The sequence below is a fragment of the Hibiscus syriacus genome, unplaced genomic scaffold (genome assembly GCF_006381635.1).
Source record: "Hibiscus syriacus cultivar Baekdansim isolate YM2019G1 unplaced genomic scaffold, ASM638163v2 tig00111843_pilon, whole genome shotgun sequence".
Taxonomy (NCBI): domain Eukaryota; kingdom Viridiplantae; phylum Streptophyta; class Magnoliopsida; order Malvales; family Malvaceae; genus Hibiscus; species Hibiscus syriacus.
Window position 1 is genome coordinate 587,992 of NW_024063198.1, and position 8,471 is coordinate 596,462.

General features: G+C 32.8%; 1 pseudogene; it reads right to left on the bottom strand.

Moving 5' to 3' along the window:
• Nucleotides 1-228: 228 nt before the first annotated feature.
• LOC120172156 lies at nucleotides 229-3,702 on the bottom strand (annotated as a pseudogene).
• Nucleotides 3,703-8,471: the final 4,769 nt, after the last annotated feature.

Below are 8,471 nucleotides of genomic sequence, written 5' to 3' on the forward strand. Positions count from 1 at the left end.
GAATCTAAAGCCATTAGATGAGATATGCGGATGACCCCATAGGTCAGAATACACAAGCTCGAATGGTTCATTGTAACTACTGTCTGAATGGGAGAAGGGCAACTTGTGACTTTTACCCAAATGGCAGGCAACGCAATTCTTATTAACATCATCAACCATTTTTACATTTACTTGTTTACAAACTTTAACGAGTGTATTATAAGCTGGATAACCCAGTCTTCTGTGCCAAGTTTCTGAAGTTGTAGAAGAGGCTATGGCAGTTTGAACTTCAACCGTATTACTCTTGCAATGGGGTCCACTTGCTTTGAAGGTATATAATCATGCTTACATCTATCCTTTCATCCACAACCGTTTAAAATTTTGTTCCTATACCCGTTTCACCTTTCAACAATTTCATACATAATCCCCGTCCAATTGAGTGTGAGATGGAACGAATCCCTTGAAACCCATCCCACTGATATCCCTACTCTTTGTCTAAATTTCCCCTATAGTCGGAAAATTATTTTGTAATTTTCAATGGTCGGGAGATTAAACAAAGCATCACCCTATAATTGGAGGATCATTTGTGTATTATACCCAATAAATAATTCTAGGTGAATTCAAAGATCATCATGGTAATTGTGGTCGTCATCATCAAAGTCTTCGTTGTCATCGTCTTCATAAAGTGTATTATAGAATGTACCGTCGTGGTTCAACATCTCTTGAAGCGTCAAATATCCATCTTTGTTATCATCAGCCTGATTCAGTTAAATAAATTATATTAAACCAAAACCATATATATATATGGATAGTTGTATTTCACCAAGATTTTACGGGGTTTGAGTGGACTTGATCTGATTGAGTCGATTTTTTATTTTGAGAATTTGAGATTGAGTTTGAGTCGGATCAGATCAAACTTTTTTTAGGGAGGTGTCGGGTGGGGTTTCAGTTTTAAGGTGGAAAAAAAAAACATTGACTGGCCCCAATGGTGGAGCCACCCTTATTTAAGGATGGAGAAGTTCATATCCTCAAATTTGAATTTTCTTTGAATAGTTATCTATTTTACTAATTGTGTTCGCTCAAAAATTCCATTTGTGTTCTTATCATACAAAAAATTTGTATTATTAATATATGTGTATATACTTCTAAAGTCAACATATTATAATTCTCTTATATTTAAGTATGATTGCAATAATATTTATTTTTATATTAGTTTTTCATTTAAGTGTGATATTTATTTTATTTAATAAAATAAATTATATATATATATATTGACTTAAAAATGAATCGAGTTTTAGATTTGGTAAGACCCTTCTAAATTTGGGTCGAATCAAATATCATTAGAAGAAATTAATTTTTAGAAAAGATTCGAATGGACATCCATTCCTATGTATATTGTGTTTTCACTAAATCCAAATCACCTCACGCATCAGATAACGAGCGAAGTACTTGGCGTAGAACATCTCCCCAGGGTGGAGATAACTAAGTAGGGGTTTCAATTCGTCAAGGCACACTTCCTGCAAAGAGCTCAAAATTGTACGAATACTGTCAATTATGAACATCTCAAGCAGGGTTTTAAATAGTGGTATGCTGCCTCAACAACGTTCGTTATATAACGATAACGGTGTTGTCTGCAATTATTATTGCATAATCGTGATACCTGTAATCAGCATAATAATGTCCGTTACGTCCGCAATCACGATAAATGCAATGCAGCAAAAAATACAACTGTAACCACTATTTAAATCCCTTATCTTAATATACAAGCATATCAGGGTATGATGACGAGAAATTACTCGTCTTTGTCAATATCAAGCTCTGCGAATTTTTCTTCAGCGGTAGGTGTAAGAGAATGAGAGCTTTCAAAATCCGCATAGCTTTTGTAAATGTCGTATGCATGATATTTAAATTCATCCAAACTCAGTGTTCCATCGTCATCATCGTCCATACGTCTATTTAATCATGAAAAAAAGGATTAAATGAGATCAGATTGAAAAATCCAGATGAAAATTATAAGAATTTCAGGAAAACCAACTTCATCTTTTCCCTCAACAGCCATTTCTGGGTTTCTTCATTCTCGCTATCTTCGGGATGTAAGAAACTGCATTTTACCAAAACATGCATCCATGATGTTGTTATTTTGCAATCACTATAAACCAGAAATTTAAATAGTAATTTGTTATTGGAAAATGGTTGTTATATAGAAATAATGATGTTGTCAGAAACAATTATTGTATGATCGTGAAATCTACCATTATGATAATAGCATCCATTAAGAAACGCGCACAGCTAAAAATACTACTGCAACTGCATTCGTTCTTAATCACCATTTAAATTTCTACAATAAGCACAGAAGAAATGGTAAAATGAAAGAGGAAATCACTCTTTGCATTCGTTGAAATCAAGGCTCCCACTGGAATCCACGTCTGCGTTCTTGAATTGCTGCATCCACCACCCAGCCTCACCATGTTCCATTGAGTTTTTCTCTATTTCGAATCCACCAAAATGGGTCATTTCGTACACGATAAAGAGCTCAGCTCGACGGAAATTAGTTAAAATAAAATAATTGAAACTTCTTTTAATCGTTAATTGAATTAATTTTTTCTGAAAATTATTATCGGAACCTACAAAGTTTAATTAATTCCATTGGTTGGTTAAAATTTGATTGGATATTAAAAGTTAAATCTAGTATAGTCAAAAAATAGTTGAACCTTAAGTCTTAACGAATTTGAGCTTAAAATATAATTTGATCTATGTATTCAGTCACCTAACTATTTATATGGTTCCATTTTGGTCCTCTAACTATTTGTTTTTCAAAATAATACTTAAAATTACATATTGGTCACTTGCCATTTAAAAGTTAACAGTGATATTAATGTGTCACTATATGGTAATAACACGTCATCATTGAAAAAATAAAAAATAAAACTATCGTGTCAATATTTTTGTTTATTTTTTATTTGCGGGTGATCAAAACAGAACAAAAACGTAACTTTGATATGATTTTGAAAAAAAAGTTGAGTGACCAAAATGGAACCACAGACATAGTTGGTTCACTAAATATGTAATTTACCCTAAAATATATATGTTAAGTTTAACCGTTAATCAATCGTCTAATTAACCAACTGAATAATCGGATTAAATTTTAATTAGGTCAATTAAAATGAATATCCCTACGTTGGTAGCCAAAATAGAGGTAGGGTTTACCGTTTACCTAAATCATGCGAGGTAAAATGAGGAAGATACTCGTCGAAGCTGATAGCTCCATCCCCATTCTTATCATGCCATGTCATCTCTTTATCCGTTCTATACTGCAAACGATCAACGGCCTGTTGCGTTAACCAAACCCCGAGCTCCTCCACGCTGATCTTACCGTCTTTTGGTGCATTATCCAACAAAGGGAACAAAGTCATCAACCTCGACGTGGTGTTCAAAGTCTCATCATCTTGATAATACCCCTGGGCATCCTCGACATCGGGAACGTAAGATATATTTTTGTCGAGCCTTTATCTTCCGTCCACCTCTCGGTTCTCGACACCAAAGGGTCAAACGAGACCATGTGAGCAAGACGACGGTTCAAGCCCATCGGATGATGATGGCTGCGCCGTTTGCTCAACGACAACAAGAGGACGGTGAAGGCAATGGCCAGGAAGGTGTAAACCATCGCCTTCGCCATATTGAATGGCAGCCAAAGGGATTAATGATGACCGGATGGTGGTAGCATATAAACACTTTTATTTTGTTCGTAAACCCTTGTGGGGGAAAGACAGTTATTACAGTTAGACGTGAGGGACAAAAATACATAAAGCACTCAAATTAGGACAAGTTGTTCTTGTTCCTTGCAATTTTCGGATTATCATTAACATATATGTCGTGTTATTACATGATTTGGTGGTTCAGAAAGTGGATAAGTAAATACTAAAATTTATGTTCTCGACCAAATTATCCATTCACGTGTCTGGCATCAAAGAACCAAACTACAATCTACAAACATCTCCTTTCATATCTTATCAATGCTTTGTTTGATGATGGATTAATTTGATAAGATCTTATAGGGTTATATTTTTATATATGATCTAAGATAAGTAAATTATTTTAAAAAATTTTGTTTCAATTATAATGTACCAGTGTCAAACTTGAATTATTGTGTATTAAAAGTAAGATAAATTACATCAGATACTGTTAAACTTCAATATTTTTAATCTTATAAAAACAGTATCATTTTTAATCATTTTTTACCTTAAAAAATAAAACAACTAAAATACCATCAGTTTGAGAATTTTTTGAAAAAAAAAAATACTTTTTCATCCACAAGTAATGTTAAAAACCCAAAATTTGATTTAAAATCATTATCGAAAAAATTATTTTCAACTTAGGTTTAAAAAGTTCAAATTTCTAGTTTTAACTTTAAAATATCATTTTTGGGATAAAATTATATCTTTATCATCAATTATTTTAATTTTAATTGATTTTTAAATTAATATAAATTGTATAATTTTTATTAATATTTTTTTATTAATTTTCAAATTGGTTGCTAGATATAAATTATTAGAACTTAAAAGATTTTTTACTGTAAGTATATATATTATTTTATTGTCAAAATAAGTATCTAAATTATTAATTCATAATAATTTTAAGTCCACATATTAAAAAGTATTGATAATAATTTTTTCTTAATAAAATATTTCATATAAAAGTATTATAAAGAATTATCATAAAATATTTTTATATTTTTATTATAATTTGAGTTTATATATTTCAAATATTATAGTTATTATAAGGATAAATATAATTTATATATTATATTTTTAATTTTTAATTTAATATTTAAAATTAATATTTTATTTTTTCAAAATTAATTTTTATCAATAATTTTAAATAATTAAATTTTAAAATAATTTTCTAAAAATATTTTTAAAATATTTTTACAACACTTTTTAAATCACCTATATATGATATAGTTTACTCTTTTGAAAAATATTATTGTTGGAAGAAGAGTTTATCGCGCACATCATAAATCGTAACGTAACGAAATATACCACAAACAAAGTTTTCCTTATTATATAAATATTAAAAGTACGAGAATTTTTTAAAAATTAGTTTTACTTTTAATAATATTATAATTAAATTATGGTTTTATATTAAAAATAATAATTAATTTAAATAATTTAATTTGTTTAGAATTAATTTTTTAAATTATTTAAGTTAAGAATGACCATCAACGACAATAATTGTCGAAGACCTTGACTCGCTGAAAAACAGTCTACTACAAATTCAGTGATGTCGTTCGTTGTCGCCTAGTTTGTCGTCGGCCATTGGAAGGCTACCACAACTAGGGGTGTTCAAATCCGGGTACCAAAAGTGTTGGGTACTCGGGTCTTCGGGTAGTTAACTTGTCGGCCAGTGTCCTGACCCGGATGTTGCGAGTACCCAATACTGGTTTTTTTTTCATTTTCAAATTATTAATTTAAAAAAATATATACACAAATTTAAATGTTCGAAACTTCAAATTACATACTCCAACATCCGAACATAAAATTTAAAAGTTCGAAATACAAAATCTAATAATCAGTAATATAAATAAAACATAAAAATTCATAGCTAACTAGGGTAAATATGAATTATGATAGTCATTATTAACATCCAATTACTAAACTATCAAAACTGAATTCAATTATGATATTAAATTATAATCACAATTCATTTATATAATTTAATTAACTAGACTTTAATTACTTAGACTATCAAAACTTAATCCAATTATAATCCAATTACAAATAATATCAATATTTATACAAATTATCATGTTAATGGTTTAGTAATTATATATATATATATAAACTAATTGGGTACTCGGGTAATTGGTACCTGAAAAAACTCAATTTTGTGACCCGGACCCTATCCGGGAAATATAGGGGCGGGTACCCGACCCGTTCGGGTAATTTTTTTAAAATATTACTCGATTTTTTAAGTTCGGGTCGGGTCAACCGGGTCGGGTATTTTTGCATACCCCTAACAACAATCACCATTGTTTGGAGAATACAATCAACGCTTGCAACTTTACAAAAATATATTTCTTTCCATTTGTGTTTCAATTTTTTGTTTGTGTTTACCCATTCATCGCACGTCTGTCTCCAACCGTTGGCGACCACCATAACCGTCATTATTTGGAAAATACAGTCAACGCTTACATCTTTACAAAAATATATTTCTTTCCATTTTTGTTTTCAGTTTCGTTTTTGTTTGCCCCTATTAGAGGTATATATGATGTACGTATACGTATGCATGCAAGTAGTTAGCTGAGTCAGCAACGGTTAGGAGGTTGTTAGCTGTTAGTTAGACTGTTAGCTTGTGTATGTTAGCAATAAAGGTTTGTAAAGCAGTGTATAAATAGACTGTAAATGTACAGCTTGTACATCAATCTAATTGAATGAATATGCATGTATTCCTCTAATTAGCATCATCTCAATATGGTATCAATCGCTGACGATTCTGGGTGACCTTGAGGAGTTTCTTTCCGCTGCTCGCGACTTTCTTGGTATCTTCATCTTGCCATGGATCTTTAGCTTGGATGTGCGAAGAATTTCTCGAACAAGAAGGTCAACATCGTTCTTGATGAGACCAATTTCTTGTTATAGAAGCAACAGATCCCGTTAACAATTAGGAGTCACCACCTTGAACGACTCCAAACTGGAGCCCTGATGCTTCCACCAGAAACTGTGCTTGGCGATGATGGCGAGGAATGCGTTAATGAAAGCTATGAAGAATTTGTTGCACAAGACAGTGTTGTTACCTCTTGGCTTCTATCAACCATCAGCCCTCACCTTCTTCTTCAATTTGTGGGAACAGAAACTGCTGCAGCAGTCTGGCGAATAGTGTTGCAGTTCTTTGCAAACAGATCCACAACAGCGTTAATGAATCTTCATTATAAACTTCACTCGCTGAAGAAAAGTGGTGATAGCATGTGCACTTACCTTACACAAGTGAAAGAGGTGTGTGATGCACTTGCTTCCTGTGGAAGTGTTATCTCTCACGTTGAACAATTGTTACAATCTTGAAAGGTTTGCCGCGCGAATATCAGCCATTCATGTTATTATAACTACTATTAAAGAAACATTGTCACTAGATAGCATTTACACCATGCTAATGGATGTTGAATCTCAGTTCGCGGGATTTGATGAACAACCTGACCTGCGACCTGTTAGTGCAAACCTAGCTCAGGGCAGTATAGACCGCGGGTCCTTTAACTCTTCGAGTTGTTAAATTCCTAAAAAGGCTATTTTTAAGGCCTTTTTCACTTAAGTTATTGTTTGTTTAAAAGTTCATTTTAGGCATTTTAAGATCATGTAGTTGCATTTGTGGTGGTAGTGCTATTTTATTTCTTAATGATGCTGCTTGAGGGAAAGGTGCAGTTTTTCTATGATGTGTAGAAATATAAAGCAAAAAGTATTCGTTGGGAAGTAATGCCGCGGCATCATACTTTGCTAAAGCAGATTGAAATGCCTTGGCATTTATGGCACAGAAAATGACAAAAAGATACAGTTGTATGAGGACAGCTGGCACTACACGTGGAATATTGTTGTAGCCACCTTCTAGAGGACTAAGGCCACCTGGAGAATTAAGTTCATGCTTATGGTGTGATTCTAGGGGTATGAGGGGTATTTCTCACCTAACAACCTAATCATTACCCGTAGATCCTTTTATTCTAATGACACCTAAAGGGAGAGAAAGGAGGAGAGGAAAAGAGGCACACACATAGAGCAGAAAAAAATCATATTTTTATTTCCTTTTCTTTTTCCTTGGGTTTTCCTCTATTGATTAAGCTCCATGGAGTGGTGAGCTAGGCGCCGAGAGGAGCTAGCAAGCTAAGGTGATTCGTAGTGGCCGAGGAGACCTCCGGTGGCGCGTCGAAGGCTTCTTCTCATTTCTCTTTTTGTTACTATTTTTTGATTTATTTGTGGGTTGTAGGAACAAATATTTTCATGACTTTGTGTTTGGATATTTCGAACCCCACCATGAACTAACTTATTTGGTGGTGGTTGGTTTAATGGATGTTTAGACTTTATTTTGATGATATATTTGAGTTTATTTTGGTTCTTTATTTGCTTTGCTTATGAATGGTTCACCATCTAGGCTTGTAAGAGGCATGGAAATGTCCATTTCTTAGATGAAGTTTAGGTATTCGGGAGAAACCTAAGCTAGAAATACTTGTAAGTATTCGAGAGAACCGCAAGTTAAGATCCTCATAAGTAATGGGTTATAGTATTTCCAAGGGGCTTTGAACCGGCCTAGGGATATTACAAACTAATCCCTTAGATCTTGGGAGAGAATAGGATAGGATTTCAATAACTAAAAAGGGTGTTTTTATCAATAGAGTAGGCTGGCCAACATCGTTGAGTGAGAGAAGATGCTTTGGCATCATATTCTGTTAGGTTCATTTGAGAACATTTTAGGAAAGCCCTATCGAGAAACTAAAGACTATATAACTTAGA